Source organism: Cervus canadensis, chromosome 15, assembly GCF_019320065.1.
Source record: "Cervus canadensis isolate Bull #8, Minnesota chromosome 15, ASM1932006v1, whole genome shotgun sequence".
NCBI classification, from domain to species: domain Eukaryota; kingdom Metazoa; phylum Chordata; class Mammalia; order Artiodactyla; family Cervidae; genus Cervus; species Cervus canadensis.
The window spans coordinates 17,129,155-17,151,453 of record NC_057400.1 but is presented as its reverse complement, the minus strand read 5'-3'; the positions used below and the strand labels follow the sequence as shown (position 1 = coordinate 17,151,453).

Here is a 22,299-nt window from a genome sequence, read left to right as displayed (position 1 = left end):
TGACTCTGATGGAGAAGCATCCTGAGGAGAGGGAACAACAAGAGAGCAAACTGGTGTGTTCTAGAATCAGCGAGGAGCAGAAGGGCAGGGGAGAGAGGAAACGTAAGGAGATGCCAGGGTACATGGGGGCCTGTCGGCCTCAGGAGGGACTCTGGATTACCTCCTGGGTGGAAGAGAAAGGTAGTGTCAGGTGCTGAGTAGGAGGGTCACATGTCCAGCCTGCTGTGTGGAGAATAAGGGGGAAAGTGGAGGTGGCAGAGTGGTTATGGCCCATCGCAGAGATCCACATTGCAAGGTCATGGCCACCAGGACCAGCGAGGAGCAATGGGAGTGGCTAGATGCAGCCAGATTCAGGATACTAACACCACTGAGGTGTTCAAGGCGAGGTGATAAGTCCCCCCTTCTTCCTATTTTCCAACCCACTTTAGTACCCCTCCTGTATCCACCCCCTGGTATCCCAGTACCACCCTTTACAAAGTCACTTGTCCAGCAGAACAACTAGAGATAGACAGATGAAGCCAAGAGTGGATGAGGTCAAGCATGGGGCCTGGGAGCTTATGAGGAGGGAACAGGAGTGGTAATAGCCAAGCCAGGGTGCTCTTTGTGTGGAAAATCCTCAGGCTCCTTATGTAAAAGTTTCTACCCAAGTCAGGAGACCCCCCAACCTCTGAGAGTGCCTTCCTTAAGAGGGTCCAACCCAAAGCTTTTCTCTATTTCTCAGTCTGCTTTAGTCCCCTTTCCTGGGGGTGCCAGGACCTTGTGGTAAACACTGTTGATGCCCACATCTCATTCCCCTCACCACGTCTGTCTGTGCAAGCCAGCTTGACGTCCAGCCATCTTTCCAGGCTACAGGGGTCTGGGAATGTGAATGCCTCCTCTACTCCCCAGCCTTGCCTCCCCACCACCCCACCCCACACAGCAATCCTGGACAATGCCCAGTAGGTGGGAGATGAAGCACTCCAGCTTTCTCTCCCCTTGACCCAGGGTTGTTTTGAAGTGTGTGTTTGTACCATTTTTCAAAGTGACCCACTGTGGCAACCAGCTGGATAGCACTCTTTCTGTCTCTCCTCACCCCCACCTAATGTCGCCTTGCCCAATCAACAACTTGCCCTTGAATTCTTGGCTCAAGGTCAGATTCTGGGGGACCCAAATTCAGACCACCTGCTTCGATCTGATGTTCATATGTTGAAAATCTAACTTTCAAAGTGATAGTATTAAGAAGTGGGGCCTTTGGGATGTGATTAGGTCATGAGGGTAAAGCCCTCAAAAATGGGCTTTATCATCCTTAAAAAAGAGGCCCCCACTGGGCTCCCTAGCCCCTTCCACCACCCAAAGATACAATAAGAAGTCCCCAGTCTACAAGCTGGATGAGACTTATCACCAGAACCTGACCTTGCTGGCACGCTTATCTTGAACTTCCAGCCTCTAGAATGGTGAGCCATAAATTCTGACTCTTGATAAGCCACTATCTATGGTATTTTGTTATAGCAGCCAGAACAAACCAACACAATATCTATGACAGACTTTTTTTTTCAATTCCTAGATAGTATCCATGTACTTCAAAACAAAAACAAACAAATCACCTCCAAGTCATGGTTTATAAATACCATTGCCTTCTAAAAGTAACCATGCTCCTTTGAAGAAAGGCTGATTCTAGAGCTGTGGCAGGGAACATACAAGACAATCATGAAACATCCTCCATGCCCCCAAAAGTGAGGAAGTGCTCAAAGAATGATGAGACCATGCTAAATGAGCACAGGAGGCAAGTTGAAGGAGTTCCTACTGGCTAAATTTGGGGCAACTTCAATATTAAAATAAGTAAAAATATTGATGTATTATAACCCACTGAGTCTATCCAGATAATAAAGAAATTAAAGAAATAAACATGAAAAAGGAAAAGGCTCTTCTTTTTAACACAATGTTGACTAGTAAGTAAATAATTAGTAAAACCACATGGCAAGAATTGAGGGAAAAACAAATCACCAATGATGGTAAATCTAGAAAGTTTGATGAGAAATGGGATACTTATATGGTCACAAAGTATCTCCCCACAAATTATTCATTAATTACAAAGGGGAAAATAGTATCTATACAGTAGAGAAAGTGGAGCAAAATAAAGACTATTTCTTAGACATGCCCAAAGATTTTCACTTGTTCTTTAGTCAGAAAGGTATGGGGAATAAAAGCAGGAATCCAGTGACTGTATTACATGCATCTTTGTTATATAAGCTATGCTAACATCAATGCCCTAGTTACCTATACACAGGGTTAGGGTCTTCCTTACCTATATCTTTTACTCTTTTCATTAAGCCTAGGTTTTTTTAGAGAACCACGCCACATCCAGATGAGCCCCACTGAATCACCTCCTTCAGGCCATGCATCACTGCCCCACAAAGTCAGCAAGTGTTTGCTACCAGTCTATCTAGGCTTCCTGAAGCCAGAAGAATTATTCCTTCAAGTATTACCCAGAGTTAATTTTGTATATTTCAATGCCATTCACAGGCCATGATTAATACCCAAGATGCAGAGGCAAAATCACTTGCCTTATAAAAATTCTATAAGTAGTACAAAGGACAACTTTGTAGTATAATTAGCATACACCTTGGACCGTAATCTGAAAACTGCCTACACATTCTTCTCTGCAATTTTATCATTCACTTTTAAATGGCACTGACCTAGCAACTTCTCATACAGCCTCTCCCTACTTCTCAGGAAATACAGAGAAGGCTTAACTTTTATGCTTCAACCTCCAAACAGTCTATACATTCACATGTATTATCACACGAAACCCCTTTTCCTATGCTTTCACTCAACACTTTCACTCAACAGCTAAGGAATGATCAATTCAAGCTATCACACACTGATGTTACCCAAGAGTGAACTGTTCTGTTTCAGTCCAGAGATATTTGTGCCAGTATTTGGATGTTTATTATATTTTGTCCTATTATTTTCTAAAAATGAATAAAAAACAGAAAAAGGAAAGTGCTGATACAAGTGATAAGAAGTATAGTTCATGTTAAACAGTACAACTGAGACAAAGACAAAAATCATTAAGCAGCCAGAAGACAAAGAATCTTCCACCTTAATCTTATTCTCATTGGACTTAGGCAGGTCAATTGTATATTCAATTAACTGAGAAGGAAAAGAACAGAATTAAAGAACATGTACCAAATGTTAGCAATAAATCATAAATAATTGTGTTTTTTAAAATGGAGGTGTAATTAGGGATCTTATCACCTTTTCAGCTCTCTGGGAATGGAACCCCTTCCTCCTTTATATCAAATAAGTCTATTATCTGGCTTTCCCACATGCAATTCTTGTACAAATTTTCAAGAATGTATTATACATGAAAGGAGGGAACTGCCTGTATACTTAGGATCAAAACAAAGAGGCAGAAATATTAAAGTGTAAACTAATATCAACCTAATACCAGTATCCAAAAGGAACTTAATTGTACTTAAATGTGAATAAAGCTGAACTGAGAAACCAAATCATGAGCTTCTCCCCAGGACAGAGACCAACTGAACAAAAATACAATGACAAATACCTTTAAGACAAACCTCCACAAATATGAAACAACCCACACACAAAGGTATTTATGACTGATGCAAACTGGAAACCCAAATGTCTTTCAGTAGGGGGCTGGTGAATAGCTTATAATACACAACAGAAAGCCACATAGCGAAGTCAAGATCTCCATGAATTAACATGGAGTGACTTCAAGAAAATACTACTTAGTAAAAAAATATAAAAGTACAAAATACTATACAGTTTGACATTTTTTATATGAGAAAGATGATAACTTGCTTATTTTTGAAAGAAACATAAAAAAAGCTAATATCTATAGAGGGTAGTGGCAATGTATGGAGAAAAAAGAGATAGAAACTTCCCTAAATATATTTTTGCATATAATCTTGATTTTTGAAAATGTGTAAATATTTAAACATTATTTAAACATTAAATAAAAATAAGCCATAAAATCATACACAGAAACAAAATGAATTCAACTGCCTATAAAATTGGTAGCCACACAGAGAAAAGCATATTCAAAATTGCTTTGAATACAAAACTATGACTGTACCTCCTAGGGTGTATATTCTAAAGGCAAAGAACAGAAGAAATGTTAAACTTGGTGGGTTTACTATGCACTTAATATTAGAATTACAATTTTTAAATTATTTAATGATTACTGACTTTTAGGGGAGCACAGATGAGAATTTTATACCCAGCCAAGTTATCTCTCACATGTAAAATATACTATCACATATTCTTCTGTGGGAAAAGAAGCCACTTAACAATGTGCTTCAGGAACCAAGGAAAGAATCATATTTAAGAGATCAAAAATGTGTCAGTTGCATAAAATGAGTTACCAGTCTTATCTTACTCAGTCTGGACCTCAAATAAGAACATCTGTTGGATTTTTATGTTACAAGATGTATTCCACACCCCAGGATATAGATGACCCTTCAGTGCTAACCTTGGCTGCTTTCTCTATTTTAACCAGTGTCAGAAAGCGTGTTCATTGAGCTCTGTTCTTTACTCCAGAGTTCAAATAAAAGTTTTTGCCATGTTTTCTTACCAGTTAAAATAACCTATACTATTCTGTTTCAGTATTTTCTCCAAGAATCACAGGGACCACAACCTTATCTAACTCAATGAAATTATGAGCCATGCCATGCAAGGCCACCCCATATGGACAGGTAATTGCTGAGAGCTCTGACAAAACATGGTTCACTGGAGAAGGGAATGGCAAACCATTTCAGTATTCTTGCCTTGAGAACCCCATGAACAGTTTGAAAAGGCAAAAAGATAGGACACTGAAAGATGCATTCCCCAGGTCAGTAGGTGCCCAATATGCTGTTGGAGAAGAGTAGAGAAGTAACTCCAGAAACAATGAAGAGTCAGAGCCAAAGTGAAAACAACTCCCAGCTGTGGATGTGAATGGTGATGGAAGTAAAGTCCAATGCTGTAAAGAACAATGTTGCATAGGAATCTGGAATGTTAGGTCCATGAATCAAGGTAAATTGGAAGTGGTCAGACAGGAGATGGCAAGAGTGAACAATGACATTTTAGGAATCAGTGAAATAAAATGGACTGGAATGGGTAAATTTAATTCAGATGACTATCTACTACTGTGGGCAAGAATCCTTAGAATAAATGGAGTAGCCCTCATAGTGAAAAAAAAGAGTCCAAAATGCAGTACTTGTGTGCAATCTCAAAAACAACAGAATGATCTGTTTGTTTCCAAGACAAACCATTCAATATCAGGGTAATCCAAGTCTATACCCCAACCACTTATGCCAAAGAAGCTGAAGTTGAACAGCTCTATGAAGACCTACAAGATCTTCTAGAACTAACACCCAAAAAAGATGTTCTTTTCATCATAGGGGACTGGAATGCAAAAGTAGGAAATCAAAAAATACCTGGAGTAACAGGCAAATTTGGCCTTGGAGTACAAAATGAAGTAGGGAAAAGGTTAACAGAGTTTTGCCAAGAGAATGCACTGGTCATAGCAAACACCCTCCTCCAACAACACAAGAGATGATTCTATACATGGACATCACCAGATTGCCAATACTGAAATTAGATTGATTACATTCTTTGCAGCCAAAGATGGAGAAGCTTTATATTGTCAGCAAAAACAAGACTGGGAGCTGACTGTGGCTCAAATCATGAACTCTTTATTGTCAAATTCACACTTAAATTGAAGAAAGTAGGGAAAAGCACTAGACCATTCAGGTATGGCCTAAAACAAAGTCCTTATGATTATGCAGTGGAAATGACAAATAGATTCAAGGGATTAGATCTGATAGAGAGAGTGCCTGAAGAACAGTGGAAGAAGGTTTATAACATTGTACAGGAGGCAATGATCAAAACCATCCCCAAGAAAAAGAAATACAAAAAGGCAAAATGGTTGTCTGAGGAGACCTTACAAAGAGCTGAGAAAAGAAGAGAAGTGAAAGGCAAAGGAAAGATACACCCATCTGAATGCAGAGTTCCAAAGAATGGCAAGGAGAGATAAGAAAGGCTTCCTCAGTGATCAATGCAATGAAAAAGAGGAAAACATTAGAATTGGAAAGACTAGAGATCTCTTTAAGAAAATTAGAGATACCAAGGGACTACTTCATGCAAAAATGGGCACAAAAAAGGACAGAAATGGTATGAACCTAACAGAAGCAGAAGATATTAAGAAGAGGTGGCAAGAATACACAGAAGAACTATACAAAAAAGATTTTCATAACCCAGACAACCATGATGGTGTGATCACTCACCTAGACCCAGACATCCTGGAATGAGAAGTCAAGTGGGCCTTAGGAAGCATCACTATGAATAAAGCTAGTGGAGGTGATAGAATTCCAGTTAAGCTATTTCAAATTCTAAAATATGATGCTGTGAAAATGCTGCACTCAATATGCCAGGAAATTTGGAAAACTCAGTAGTGACCACAAGCCTAGAAAAGGTCAGTTTTCATTCTAATCCCAAAGAAGAGCAATGACCAAGGATGTTCAAGCTACTGCACAACAGTACTCATCTCACATGGTGGTAAAGAAATGCTCAAAATTCTCCAAGCCAGGCTTCAACAGTACATGAACTGTGATGTTCAAGCTGGATTTAGAAAAGGCAGAGGAACCAGAGATCAAATTGCCAACATCTGTTGGATTCTTTAAAAAGCAAGGGAATCCCAGAAAAACATCTACTTCTGCTTTATTGACTCCAAAGCCTTTGACTGTGTGGATCACAACAAACTGGAAAATTCTTCAAGAAATGGGAATACCAGATCACCTTACCTGCCTCCTGAGAAATCTGAATGCAGGTCAAGAAGCAACAGTTAGAATCAGACATGGAACAACAGACTGGTTCCAAATTGGGAAAGGAGTGTGTCAAGGCTGTATATTGTCACCCTGCTTATTTAACTTATATGCAGAATACATCATGAGAAATGCCGAGCTGGATGAAGCACAAGCTGGAATCAAGATAGTCAGGAGAAATATCAATAACCTCAGATATGCAAAGAACACCACCCTTATGGCAGAAAGTGAAGAAGAACTGAAGAGCCTCTTGGTGAAAGTGAAAGAGGAGAGTGAAAAGTTGGCTTAAAACTCAACATTCAAAAGACTAAGATCATGTCATCCAGTCCCATCACTTCATGGCAAATAGATAGGAAAACAATGGAAACAGTGACAGACTTTATTTTCTTGGGCTCCAAAATCACTGCAGATGGTGACTGTTCAGTTCAGTTCAGTTCAGTCATTATGATGACTGTAGCCATGAAACAAAAAAATAAAAAATAAAAGATGGTTGCTCCTTGGATGAAAAACTGACCATTCTAGACACCATATTTAAAAGCAGAGACATTACTTTGCCAACAAAGGTCTGTCTAGTCAAAGGTATGGTTTTTCCAGTATTCATGTATGGATGTGAGAGCTGGACTATAAAGAAAGCTGAGTGCCGAAGAATTGATGCTTTTGAACTGTGGTGTTGGAGAAGACTCTTGAGAGTCCGTTGGACTGCAAGGAGATCCAACCAGTCCATCCTAAAGGAGATCAGTCCTGAATATTCATTGCAAGGTCTGATGCTGAAGCTGAAACTCCAATACTTTGGCCACCTGCTGCAAAGAACTGACTCACTGGAAAAGACCCTGATGCTGGGAAAAATCAAAGGTAGGAGGGAAAGGGGACAACAGAGGATAAGATGGTTGGATGGCATTACCAACTGGATGGACATGAGTTTGAGCAAGCTCCAGGAGTTGGTGATGGACAGGGAAGCCTGGCATGCTGCAGTCCATGGGGTCACAAACAGTTGGACATGACTGAGTGACTGAATTAAACTGATTTACATGATTAAGATGTGCAGGGAGAATCACAGAAGTATTTTTTCTTCCCTCTTCTCTGAAAGCATAGTTACATAGAGTAACATAATAACCATTTCCATAGCTGAAAAACTCAAGGATTATTTTCTGCAACTTTAAAACTCATACTGAATGACCTAAATCTCTGAGATTTTTGTTTTTCCAAAGGATTAAAACTAAGTAAGAAACTAGTTTATAGCAGCTATCATCTTCTTCAATGTCTCTTTTTATCATCTTCTACCTAATAGTTACAAATGTCCCTGCATTTACCATATTTTAAACTTTGAAATGAATACATTTTAAAACACACAATAAAATGAATACTAATATAGTGAAATTCTGTGTAATAATTTTTTTCTTTACACTTTTATATTTTTTAAGTTTTCTATAAAGCATTGATATCACTTGTATACCCACAAAAATAGATGTTTAAATCAGTACATACATTTTATACATATGAGTATAATTATGTTTTTTTAATATGCACCCAATGAAACACAAAGGAAACCAATATGGTTATTTTTTCTAAGGCTGTAATTGTTTTCTCCTCTCCTCTGCTTTTCCGTATTTTCCATGTTTTTGTCATGAATGTATGTATATTACTTTTATGGTGGTGAGGGAAAAAACAAGTCAAAGTCGCTTATTAATTGGAGATCAATAGGCTGTTATTTATCCAAAACGTGAATAGGGGATATGTAAAAAAGAGACATTAAGACATGTTATGGGGGACTTCCCTGGTGGTCCGGATGTTAAGAATCCACCTTCCAACGCAAGGAATGTGGTGCCATCCCTGGTCAGGGAACTAAGATCCCACATGGCTTGGGCCAACTAAGCCTATGAGCTGCAACTACCAAACTTGTGTGCTCTAGAACCCTTGCACCCCAACAAAAGCCCACAGGCTGCAACGACAGAAAGCCCATGGGTCACGACAAAGACCCAGCGCACCCTTCCCCTCCACACCAAAAAAGGCATGCTATACACAGATGCACTCAGCTTCAGTGCCTGCAGCAGCCACACATGGTGAACGGTTAATGAACATCCTTATTAGACGGCTCTCACCCATATTCCTAGTTCTCAGTTCTGCACCTTTGTGGGTTACAGCAGGAGGGAAGTGGACTTAACACCATCCTTCCCTTCCGAAATTTCCAACTGTGCTCTAAAACCAGTACAGCCTAAACACATCAATGCTTTTTCTGTCCAGCATGTGAATTGAGAACTGTGTTTATTTGCAAAGCCATGGTTGCCTTGTAAAGCCCAAAATTAAGTTCCCTAAACAGATTTTGGTTTACAGGATTCTTTCAAACTGCATTACTTTTTCCTAATAAAGTTTTCCTCCTTGCTCCTTTCTTTCTCCATACTAGAGAGAAACATTTTATGGCCGCTTTTAAAAATGATGTGATGGGGAGGCTGATAGCACAATAAGAAATTTGATTCCCCTGATGGAAAAACCAACTCTTGTAGACCTTGCTCTATAGTAACTAACAGCCTCTAAGTACAGATACCTTCCTTTTTTAAAACATCCTAGGGTAAATGCCTTGTGCATTTTGTAACAAACTGACAAGTTTTCTTCTGCTATAGTGTTAGCTTGAGTGACCCAAAAGGAAAAAAGTATCTGAACTACCAAAGGCTTCAGAACTATTTTTAATAATCCGTGTTGCTCTGTATTACATGATGACAAGAACACATAGGAGTGGGTGCTGTTGCAAGTCCTCACCCTGCAAGTGTTTATTCTAGCACTGCACTCATGATCACTCTGCTTCGAGCCTCACTGTGGGCAAAGTGATATTTTCTTTTTTGTTTTATTTTTCCTAATATCCTTCACTCTGATATCCAATATTTCTTTGGCCCTTCTGGGGCACCTTGGGCCAGTTTTTTCAAGAAATATGTCTATGCTGTTTTATTAACTCCATTTTTGGGCTGTCATTTTTTCTCTCTCTGGGCCCATCCCATACTCCAAATGAGACCAACAGTTTTTCTCATAGTGGAAAAAACTGGGCTTTGGAGCCAGACATGCTTTGACTCTAATCCCAATGCCGATACTTTCTGGATTGATGAGTTACAGTGGGCAACCCATTCTCCCTAAGATTCACCTTGATCACTTCAAAGATGCATAAATAGCACTTATATCACAAGACTGCCACAACAAAGAGACGCGGTATGGAAGTTTCCAGCCAAGGACAGACATCATGGAAGGGAAGCTGTTGTTCTAACCAGTCACATCATTAACACTTGTCCTTGCTGACACCTCCTGTCAACATTCTGCCTTGTAAAGGACCACTAAGGGCCTTTCTGATTGCCTTGTTATTTCATGGCTTATATGCAAACATTTGTGCTGAGGTCCACATATTTCCTTGGATGCTTTCTCTGCTATATCTCTCAAGACTATTAACTACCTTCTGAGTACCAGTCCCCCTGGGTTCCCATTATTAAACCTTAGCAAAAAGCAGAGCTGTGTTCCCCTCTTTTGTTTCCTGTGTTGATTTAAGTGTCCATACCACAAACATGGCTGAGCGCACAAACTTGTCTAGACATGTGAAAGTGAAGCATTTGCCTACACAGGGTTTACAGTCTAGAAGAGGGACCAAGTCATAACTCTGCTAGAGGAAATGCGGCTGAGCTTTTTATAAGCAATTTTATTTTGTGAAAACAAACAACAACAACTCAGCATGACTTGGATAACACCTGAAGTCATGCTACAGTAGATGATGTCTGTGCATCTCATTAATAGATTTCCAGGTTGCAAATAAAAGAGGAGGAGGGGTAAAAGACCAATGCTGTATCATTTGCTTTCAATGAAATATCTAGAATAGGAAAATTCACTGAGACAGTAAGTAGACAAGAAACTACCAAGTGCTGAGAGGAGGGGAGATGTGACTATTGCTGAATAGAGTTTCAGTTTGGGATGATGAAAATGTTTTGGAAACAGTGGTGATGGTTGTACACGTTATAAATTGTAATTAATGCCACTGGATTGTACACTTAATAATGGTTAAAGTCACAAACTTTATGTTTTATATATATTTTATTACAATAAAAAAATAAAATGAAATCAAAATAGTTATAAACAGTAAAGTATCTCCCTTCCACCCTATCCCAGCCCCTCTGAGTCACACGTACAATAAGTCCCCCACAGAGGAACCTTCAAGTTGTGCACTTTCAAACATGCAAACGTGCCCGTGTATGCTCGCTACTGGACTTTACTACCGTTCTTTTCAGAGTACTGTACCATAAGATTAAAAACAGTTATCTTTTGTATTTGTTTTTTTATGTATCATTTGTGTGAAAAGTGTTATAAACCTATTACGGTACAGTACAATATAGCCGATTGTGTTAGCTGTATACCCAGGCTAACTTTCTTGGACTTAAGGAGCAAACTGGACTTATGAACACACTCACAGAACAGCACTCATTCGTATGTAGGGAACTTGCTATATTTGTGTACACGGCTTTCCATAGTAATGTAGTCAGCGGGGGTTTTCGAAAGCCTGATGTGTGTCAGGCACTGTGCTGGGCGCTGGAGAAGAGCAAAAAGAATCTGTTGCCTGTGCTCAGTCCAGACCCACAGCCAAAAGGGCCACCGTGCTGTCTGTCCAGCTCAAACGCCCCATCCTTCAGGAAGTTTCTAAGATCAGCAGGTTGGGGTGAACTACCCTCTCGTCCCTAAGGCTATTGCCTTTGTGCCTGAGCCCGCTTTTCACTCTCCTTGGTCTGTGCCCCACCCCGCTGCCCTGGCAAACTCCTTCTAGGTCTAAAATATAACTTTTTCCACCTTTGCACTCATCCCCCCACGCGGCGCATACGCACTAGCCCTCAGTGTACGCTGAGTCCAGTCTTCTGGAGAACAACGCTCTCAAACCTGCCAAGACCCAGCAGTACCACTTTCTCCCACTCTGCTTTAATCACTTAATCCTCTCATCTTTCCTCACTGTAGTGCCTTTATAAACTATTTTTCTTAACCATGGATTAAAAAAAGAAGAAAGGACTATTTCTCTTTTGTGAATTAACCTCAGCCCCAGGAGAGCTAAGATGTGTTCAGCTCAGGCTTCCTACCCCCAGCTGATAAAAGGAACACACCTATTAGTGTTCAATGCACAACAAACATTTTAATTCCAGATAAGGTCAATCATTACCAATCAAAGAAATAAATGCGAGCAAGAAGAGATGGAAGAATGAGGGGGAATATTCAATTATACGAACAGAAAGAATGTTTGCAGTAAATGACCAGAGGTCCTAGAGAGCTGATTTCTCCTTCCATGAGCTCTGACTGAAAACCCAATGTAATATATGCATATTTGTATTGTAATGTACAAATCTTTGTGAGAACAAAACACAGTTTTAAACCTGAGGTTATAAAGCTGCTGTTTACTCAGTACTTACTACATGCCAGAAACTATGACAGCTGACATATATTAGCTTATTCAACTCCTACAATAATCCTGAGAGGACGTAAATAATGTCTCCTTAAGGACACCAGCACTCAGAGAAAGTCCTCTTGCCCAAGATCACACAGCTGGGAAGTGACAAAGTCAGGATTCAAATAGATTTTTGTGATTCCAAAGTTAGTATCGTATTCAATACCCTAAACTGGCTGCTCACTGGTCCCTAAAGCCCCTTGCTTTTTTTTTTTTTTTTTCTTAATTTATTTTTAATTGAAGGATAATTACAATGTTGTGTTGGTTCCTGCCATTCATCAACATGGATTAGCCATAGGCATACATATGCCCCCTCCTTCCCGAGCCTCCCTCCCATCTCCACTGCAGCCCACCCTTCTAGGCTGTCATAGAGCCCCAGTTTGAGTTCCCTGAGTGGTACAACAAGTTCCCACCGGCTACCTATCTTACATATGTTAGTGTACATGTTTTCATGCCACTCTCTCCTTTCTCCCACCCTCTCCTTCCTGCTCCCGCCCCCTGGTCACCTCCCCTCTCCGTGTCCGTAAGTCTGCTCTCCATGTCTGCCTTTGTGCTTTTGCCAAAATTCAAGGATCAACTCCGACTCCCACCTTTATTTCTCCCCACTCAGTCATCACCTCTTGCTGGCAGTGCCTCCAAAATGCACCCCGAGCCTGGGCCATTCCCCTCTTCTTGCGTTGCTCCAGTTCTAATCAAGACATCATCACATCTGGCCTGGACCCCAGTGTGGCCTTCCAGCTGATCACTCTGTTTTCATTCTTGCCCCCAACATCCAATTTGGCCACTGTGACAACCACAGCAATCTTCAAAAAGCATCAATCTTCCTTCTCACCAAACATTCCAAAGCTTCTCACTGACTTCAGAATAAAATTCCAAGTCTGACCATGGTCCACAAGGCCTGTCCTGGGCAAACCCCTGTTTTTTACCTCACTCCCTTATATCCATGGGATATACCCCTCTCCACAGTCCACTGTACTCCAACCCATTGGCTTTCTCCGCCCCCTTCAAATATGCCACTGCTTCCTGCTTACCTAGAATATTCTTCCTACAGACTATCTTACCATCACTGGGCTTATGTCTGAAAAACCTTTCCCAGTCTTTCTAGCTAAAGTGGCAGCATCCATTCCCTGATACCTGCCCCACCCTAGTCATTCTCCATCCTGTGCTATTTCCATTTTCTCCAGAGTACCTTTCTCTAAAACTATATCAGCTATTGATTTAAATAATGTTGGCTGTCTCCCCAATCCCACTCCTCAACTAGAAAGTAAGCTTCATGAAGGCAGGTACTGTATCACCAGAGCTTTGAATAATGGCTACTACTTACCAGATGCTCAATGATCACTGGTTAAATTAATGTGAGTGGCTCTCTCTGCACATCCTTCTCTTCCATCTTCACCTTCCTCCAACTTGTCCCTCAAAACCAGCTCTGAGATCACCTCTTCCAAGAAGTCTTCCCAGTATTCTCAGAAGTTCCCCTCCTCTCTGCATCATCTACCATCTTCCATGAGAATATTTATCAAACTCTACAGTCATTGTTTATCTCCCACACTGGATCTTGGCTTCCTTTGTCTTACTTCTGCATCCCTATTCTCCAACACACCTGGCTACACAACAGTAGCTCAATGTATATACAATGAAAAAACAAGCAAATGAATCATTTTTAAATTATTATTGGGCAAAGGTAACAAATGTCCACGTGGGGGAACTTCTTGGAGTGCTCTTAGAAGAAACTACATGGAAGAAAACTAAAACAAGTTTGAAATGTGCCTAATGTCTTAAAGTTTACATTGACAACAATAGCAAGATGCAGGAGGGGATGTTATGATCCTAGGTAATGATGCAGGGGAAATGATCAGTAAATCCTGGTTGGATGACTGATAGGGTGAGGAAAGAGGCCTATTAGACACAGAGAATCAGGTGGCCAACCACGACAGAACAACACTGCTGCCTTGAAACATCCCCCCCCACACACACACATAGGCCAGAGTGTGGCCCCATGAAGTCTTGCTCCTCAAAGAGCAGACTTTTCCAAGGAGGCTGAATAGCTAAAAGCTCCCAGATGCTCCATCTTTAACCCCTGTACAGAATGGGTAAACCAACTGAATTCTGAATCCTAGGATTCCCCCTTCCTTTAAACCCTCAACAATAGCCCCTTCTCTTGCATGCGTGCATGCTGAGTCTCTTCAGTCATGTCCAACTCTGTGTAATCCTACGGGCTGTAGTCTGCCAGGCTCCTCCGCCCATGAGATTCTCCAGGCAAGAATACTGGAGAGGGGTGCCGTGCCCTCCTTCAGGTTAACTTCCTGACCCAGGGATCAAACCTGCATCTCTTTTGTCTCCTGCATTGGTAGCTGGGTTCTTTACACTAGGGCCACCTTAAGAGCAGTCTTTTCCTTGATCATGTTAATCTATCTTTCTGTCTATAGCTATACCCTTCTCTTCTGGCTTGGAATCTGGTTTTGAAGATGCTTTGCAGATATTTTTAATCTTACCAGTAAGACTGATTTTCCTAGCTTGTGTCACAGAGCTCTGGGGATCCTCATTGTTCACTCTGCACCATCTACATGACAATGATCTAGAGTTTTCATCTTGTCATTTACTAAATCCCACTGTTCTCCAGCAGAGAAGGATTATTTCCCTCTTGCTGTCTGACCTTCACCCTTTCCTGCCTCTCTATTTAAGTTGTTGATAGAATATGTCCCCCTTCCCTGATCAATAGTCATTTCATGGCATGTACAATGGCATGCGATAAATAATCCTTGTCTCTATGATTGTACTGGCTTCCTTCCTAAACTGCATTCTCAGAAGCAGCTGACTCACTTCTCTGAGTTGAGTCTGTTTAGTCAATATGGTGTTGAAAAGGCTAGGAGGCTAGATTTATGGAAGTTTCTACCTCCAATTCAGTAGTAAATTCCTCTAACATATTTACTAGACACTACAAGGTTGGATTCTATTTTTCTGGCCCTTCTTACTCCAGGTATTGACAAAACAAATTATTTCTTAGCTAATGCTGAGTTCTATTACATCGTACTTTCGTGCATTCAAAACACAGATTGCTGGGGGTTTTCTGGTTTTTTGTTTGCTTGTTTTTGCTCTCCTTAGTGGGTTTAATATTTGCTTCATATTGAAAGAAGGCAATGGAAAAATTGCCTTATTACTGATTTTTTTTTTACAGTTTTGTTGCTGTTCAGTCACTAAATCGTGTCTGACTCTGTGACCCCGTGAACTGCAACAGGCCAGGCTTCCCTGTCCTTTACAGGCTTAGCCCCTTTGCTAAAAACAACAGATCCTAATCTCAGCCCATCTCAGTCCACTCACTTAGAAATCACTCCTCATAACTGTGTCACCAAACATGAGTTCATACTCTTTGCTTGTCAAAATCTTCTATTCTGCAAGGAGAGCATCTAGAAAAAAGGGAATCAAATCATCTTGAATCTTCCTCAGTGTCAAGACTCAACAATCTCACCATAAAACTGATAAAAAGAGGGCAGAACTGAGAATTAGGTGCTTCTGGTTGAACTTGATCCAATGGGGTTTCATTAATGAAAAGTCACAGTGCAAATAGTGCCAACATTATGATGCTGAAGGTCCGAAATGTGACCGTCTAGAGATGAATCTACATGCTCAGCTCTCTTGGGGCATCTGAGACCAAAAAGAAAATGGCATCATCTACCTGAGTGGTCTTTGAAACATTCTAAATACATTCCCAACTCATGAAAAATTATTCCAGCACCCCTAAGATTGCTTGAAGCATCTGATTCATACTCAAGGTTTTAGCTTTGTATAGGATAGTGATAATCCTCTTTCAAAATCAGGCAAAAGGGGAGAAGGCTGAGAACCCTAAGTTAATGTAATAGCCAGGGCTTAATTTAATTTAACAAACACTGGGTGCCTGTCGTGATCAGGTGTCATGCAGGATCGTACAGACATGGAAATGCAACAGATAGTCCCAACTCTCAAGGAGTTTGAAATCTATGGGGAGAAACAGAGACATGAATAATCGAAAACAATTTGAAGGTGAAATAATAGAAGTATACATAGAATAATATGGAGCTGTGTGAAAGAGCTTTAAATCCAAGAAAAGGGTCTTCAAAGAGCAGTAAGAATCAGAATCATTATTCAAATTCCCTTCCTGGGCAGTTTATAATTCTTACCCACAGAGGTCCCAGTAGTTCATGCCTAGTGAAAACATAAAGATAACATTTGGAAGGCAGGAGAATACAGAGAGTAGCAAAAATTTATATGAGTCTTTGAATCACCAAACCTGAAAACTGTGTGGTGTGCTGTGTGTGTGTCTCTGTACTCAGAGGTCTACTTTGTGAATGTTGCCTTGAATAATAGGTACTTTACTGTACTTTCGAAACATGGGTTGCCAAATAACTAACTGAATGGGAATTACAACCCATGTATGTGTAGTATGTTACTTTCCTCACAGATTTAGAGGTAATCAGCAATCTGCCCACATAGGTTAAGAATCCACAATAAAATTCACTCAGATGATTCTAGTTGGGGATTTCCCTGGTGGTCCAGTGGTTAAGGATCCACCTTCCAATGCAGGGGATGCAGGTTTGATCCATGGTCAGGGAACTAAGATCCCACATGCCGCGGGGCAACTAAGCCTGCTGCTGCTAAGGCGCTTCAGCCATGTCCAACTCTGTGTGACCCCACAGACGGCAGCCCACCAGGCTCCCCCGTCCCTGGGATTCTCCAGGCAAGAACAACGGAGTGGGTTGCCAGTTCCTTCTCCAGTGCATGAAAGTGAAAAGTGAAAGTGAAGTCACTCAGTTGTGTCCGACTCTTAGCGACCCCATGGACTGCAGCCCACCAGGCTCCTCCATCCATGGGATTTTCCAGGCAAGAGTGCTGGAGTGGGGTGCCATTGCCTTCTCCAGCAACTAAGCCTACGAGCCACAAATACTGAGCCCTCATGGGCTACAACTAGAAAAGAGCCTGAATGCTGCAACAAAGATCCTGCAGGCCACAGCCGAGGCCCGATGCAGCCAAAAATAAATAATTTTTTTAAAAAGATTATTTTAGTTATGCCTTTTTCATTTCAGAATACTTGCTTTTTAGGAGAAAGGGCAGTACACCCTTATCTCACTGAAAAGTAAATGTTTGCTTTGAGTTATAGCATCTCATTTTTAATTCACTTTTTAAGGTAAAGACAAATCACACCAGGTGAACACATACAATACATAAAACATGAGCCCCTTACCTATATTACACTTAGTTCATCTTACAGCAATGCTGCAAGGAGAGGATTGTTATCCTCCAGTCCCCATCCACACCACACCATTCACATCTTACAGATGAGAAAATGAAAATTTGAGGCAATTAGGCAAATGATCAGGTTCCCGCACATTGGCCTGATTTCTTCTAAGCATGATATTATATTTTCCCCAAGACATAAAATGTTGTCCAAAGCAAGGAGAATGCCTTCTATTTCACCTGTGTCTCTCCATGGTTCATCACAGAAGTAACAGCCTGAGTCCGTAATAGTTATGTTGGGTTTCCTCAATCTACTTGGCAAGTAGAAGCTGAGTACAAATTCACAGTTTCTTTATTTAGGGAAGAGAAAGCCCTAAAATATTTCAGAGCCCTGTAGCCTAGATTTTTCCATAAATTATTCCAATGTCAAATATAGTGTAGCACCATGAATCATCAAACTTATGATAGAAAAAAGAGCTTCGTATAAACGGCCTTCCCCATAGTTTCATGGAAATAACTCTGGAGACACAATCCAAAAAAAGAAAAACTCTCAACACTAAAACCAAAGCTAATAGTCAAGTGAAAGTGAAGTAAAAGGGAAAGTCACTCAGTCGTGTCTGACTCTTTGCAGCCCCATGGACTATAGTCCATGGAATTCTCCAGGCCATAATACTGGAGTGGGTAGCCTTTCCCTTCTCCAGGGGATCATCTTAACCCAGGGATTGAACCTAGGTCTCCCACATTGCAGGTGGATTCTTTACCAGCTGAGCCACAAGGGAAGCCCAAGAATACTGGAGTGGCTAGCCTATCCCTTCTCCAGCAGATCTTCCCGGCCCAGGAATCAAACCGGGGTCTCTTGCATTGTAGGTGGATTCTTTACCAACTGAGCTATCAAGGAAGTCAAGACATCACCTTAAAAATGAATGAACTATATTTAAAAATTGGTCCATTGATACCAAATGGAAGTTGAGGGGGAAGTTGAGGAAGTTGGAGGGCCTTTTTCCTCTTCCTGTACTGTCTATTCCCTAGTTTCCAATAAAAGGCCAACCAGATCTTTGAAGCATGGCTACCACTTTATGAGTTCGCCACAGAACATCTTCTGATACCTGAATCAGTGGTCTTTTTAAAAATCATGGCAAAATGTACATAACATAAAATTTAAAATTTATACAGTTCAGTGGCACTAAGAACATTTCCATTCTTGTATAATTATCACCACCATCCATTTCCAGAACTTTTTTCTTTCCAAACTAACATTCTGTAGCTATTAGAAAGTAACTTATTTCTCCCCTTCCCCCAGCCCCAGCAACTATCATTCTACTTTTCGTCTATGAATGAGGCACTCTAAGTGCTTCATATAAGTGAATCATACAGTATTAATCCTTTAGAAACTGGATTATTTCACTTAGGAACATGCCTACAAGGCTGAATCATGTTATAGCATATGTCAGAATTTTCTTCCTTTTTAAAGCCGTATCATAGTTCATTGTATGGATATACCACATCTTATTTATCCACTCAGCCATCAATGAACACTTGGCTTCTGACTCTAGACTACTATGTGAATAATGCTACTATGTATATGGTTGTACATATGAAGTTAGTGGTCATTTTATACACATAATTGAAGACTATAACTCCTAAATAACAACTCAGGAGAAGATATAGGAGTTTGGAGTGGGGAAGATACCATTAGTATATTAAATTGTGAGTAATGAAAGTATTGCAGCCATGAAATTGCAAGACGCTTACTCCTTGGAAGGAAAGTTATGACCAACCCAGACAGCATATTAAAAAGCAGAGATATTACTTTGCTAACAAAGGTTCGTCTAGTCAAGGCTATGGTTTTTCCAGTTGTCATGTATGAATGTGACAGTTGGACTGTGAAGAAAGCTGAGTGCTGAAAAATTGATGCTTTTGAACTATGGTGTTGGAGAAGACTCTTGAGAGTCCCTTGGACTGCAAGGAGATCCAACCAGTCCATCCTAAAGGCGATCAGTCCTGGGTGTTCATTGGAAGGACTGATGCTGAAGCTGAAACTCCGGTACTTTGGCCACCTAATGCGAAGAGCTGACTCATTGGAAAAGACCCTGATGCTGGGAGGGATTGGGTGCAGGAGGAGAAGGGGATGACAGAGGATGAGATGGCTGGATGGCATCACTGACTCGATGGACATGAGTTTGAGCAAACTCCGGGAGTTGGTGATGGACAGGGAGGCCTGGCGTGCTGCGATTCATGGGGTCACAAAGAGTCGGACACGACTGAGCGACTGAACTGACCTAAACTGAACTGGATGAAAGCATCTTCACGGAAACGTCAAGGATACGACAGAAAAAAAACAGAAACTCAGTGGACATGTACCAGGTGCCTACCAGGTCAAATATAGAAGGAAGAGGAGCATCCCAGCTCAAGACAAGAAGTGCCACAGAATAAACCCCAATAAAACCAGATTTGGCATTAGGGCAGGGTGCATACCACCACCCCTGAGAAGGAGATGTGGTCAGCACCAAAGTGGACAGACTGTGAGGCCAAGATTTGACCTTTCTGTAGATAAATATTGAATCTAGTTGGATCCTTTTGAAGGTGAGAAAACAGAAGGGTAAAAAATGAGATTTATATTAAAACAATAACTATAGAACAAGGGAAACTAATACTAAAACTTTTGGTAGGGGAACACGTACCTCTGAAAATGATTTACTAATAAAATCACATAAAATGATTAAATGGGCATCCTCATTAGATGGTCTAGAGATAGCCTTTATGGAACAGTACAGAAAACCATAAGAGGAAAGATCAAGATCAAGATCGGGGGCAGAGTGAGATAAAAGTGATAACTTGAGGAAAGATGCAAAGATATTAGAATGCAGTAAGAAAATTTGAACCCACAATGGAAACAATAAGTAACAAAAATGTATTTATCAAATCAAAGACAAAGAGAAAAGATAAGAATTGTAGCAGATCATGAGAATGAACTCAAACAACAGAAAAAGAAGGAATACCAAAAACATAGTAAAAGAAAACTGTAAAGTGAGCAGAAACTGAATGGTTTATTCATCCATTACTTAATATTAATGTGTACCTACTACATACCAAGCTTACAGAGGTGAACATAATTTCATTCCAGGATAATTTTAAAAGAGAGCCATACCTAGTGTTACCATGCTAACATTTTTGAACGATTAAGAGAGGTTAAAAGAATCTCACATGTAAAGCAGACACACATGATAGACAGGTGCCTTACAACTGTAAGGAGAACATCTAGGCTGGCCTCATATTCTCTTCTGCAATGGGATACAGAGCAACATGTCCTGAATTTTATACCCAACTAAGAATTCTTGCTTATGTGGAAACAGAAATATATGCTGAAGGTCAAACAGTTTTATAAAATATAACCTCCACATACTGTTGAAAAATTTAAAGAGATACTTCACCAACTATGAAATTAAATGAAATTAAATGAATAAATTTCTTCTAGTTCAAAATGTCAGGCTGAATACACATGTTTATCTTCCTAATCTTAAAACAGATTGTAGTGGCAATTAGAAAGGGACTACATTCCCCAAAGCGCTGAGACTTGGTAGGAAAGAATACCAGTAGACCAATGTTTCTAATAAATTTCCTAAAGATAGAAGGCAAGTATGATAAACTAGAGCAGAAATGTACTACTCAGAGCATGCACCAAAGAATGCAATTAAGATAGATGGCTATCTTCATGGAAGAACTCACTGAAATCAGCAGGAACCCAGAACATACGCAAGAAGGACAGAAATTAAGGTCATTGGTTGAGAACTACACATTGGCATTTCCCCCAAGGTTGAAAGTGAAAGTGTTAATCTAGTCACTCAGTTGTGTCCAACTCTTTGCAACCCCAAGGACTGTAGTCCTCCAGGCTCCTCTGTCCATGGAATTCTTCAGGTAAGAATAGTGGAGTGGGTAGCCATTTTGTTCCCCAGGGGATCTTCCCAGCCCAGGGATCGAACCTAGGTCTCCTGCATTGCAGGCAGATTCTTTTATCATCTAAGCCACGAGGGAAGGTTGCAGCCACATAAACATTCTCTGAAGAAAATGAGTAATCTAATGGGTGCAGGCTGGGGCTTTCACAGAGGTTGATACCCTAAACATAAGACTGTCAAAGGTCAGATGGTTCCTACTTGCACAACCTAAAGTGAAGTCTTCTAACATATACAGTCCTGCTCACATAGGTAACTCAGCCCTCATCCAGTTTTGCACTGACAGAGGAAACACACCTACCTACTCATTAATCAACACAGTCTTTACTTTTTAAAAATAAATGTACAATGAGGGATTAATAGACATTTGAAAAAAATTAGGAAGACCATAAAAAGACAAATATAAACTAATAGAAAATTACCTGAAGGGACTATTTAATCCAAGGAAAAAAATTTTAAAGAATTGTATAATTATTTAATGTATAATTAGTATCTTTAGGAAGGTGCTGTTTCCAGACAATAAGATGATTCTTCTGAACAAGGAATAAACCAAGAATAGAATTAATGGAATTAAGGAACATGATTGCTAAAATAAAACACTCAAAATATTGCTGGAAGGAAACATTGAAAATAAAGCAGACTTGAGAGTGAAAAGTCAGAGCTTAGAAAAGAAGAGCGAGAAGAGTAATATCAGTAAGATAGCAAAATAGGAGGTCCTCTTGTACCCCCTTCAGCAACAATAATTTGGCAGCCCCCTCCCCCAAACAAAAGTACATTCCTGGGAGACTTTGGATCCAGGTAGGAGGTTATGAAACACAGTGGAGTACAAGACCAAATGGGTACCTTTCAGAAGGCAGGCCTGCACCCAGGTGGCTGACTC

General features: G+C 40.5%; 1 long non-coding RNA gene across 1 annotated transcript in view; it reads right to left on the bottom strand.

Annotated features, from left to right (window-relative positions):
- Positions 1-22,299, bottom strand: part of LOC122453982 — an 84,208-nt gene that overhangs the window by 11,066 nt on the left and 50,843 nt on the right. The window lies entirely within an intron of this gene.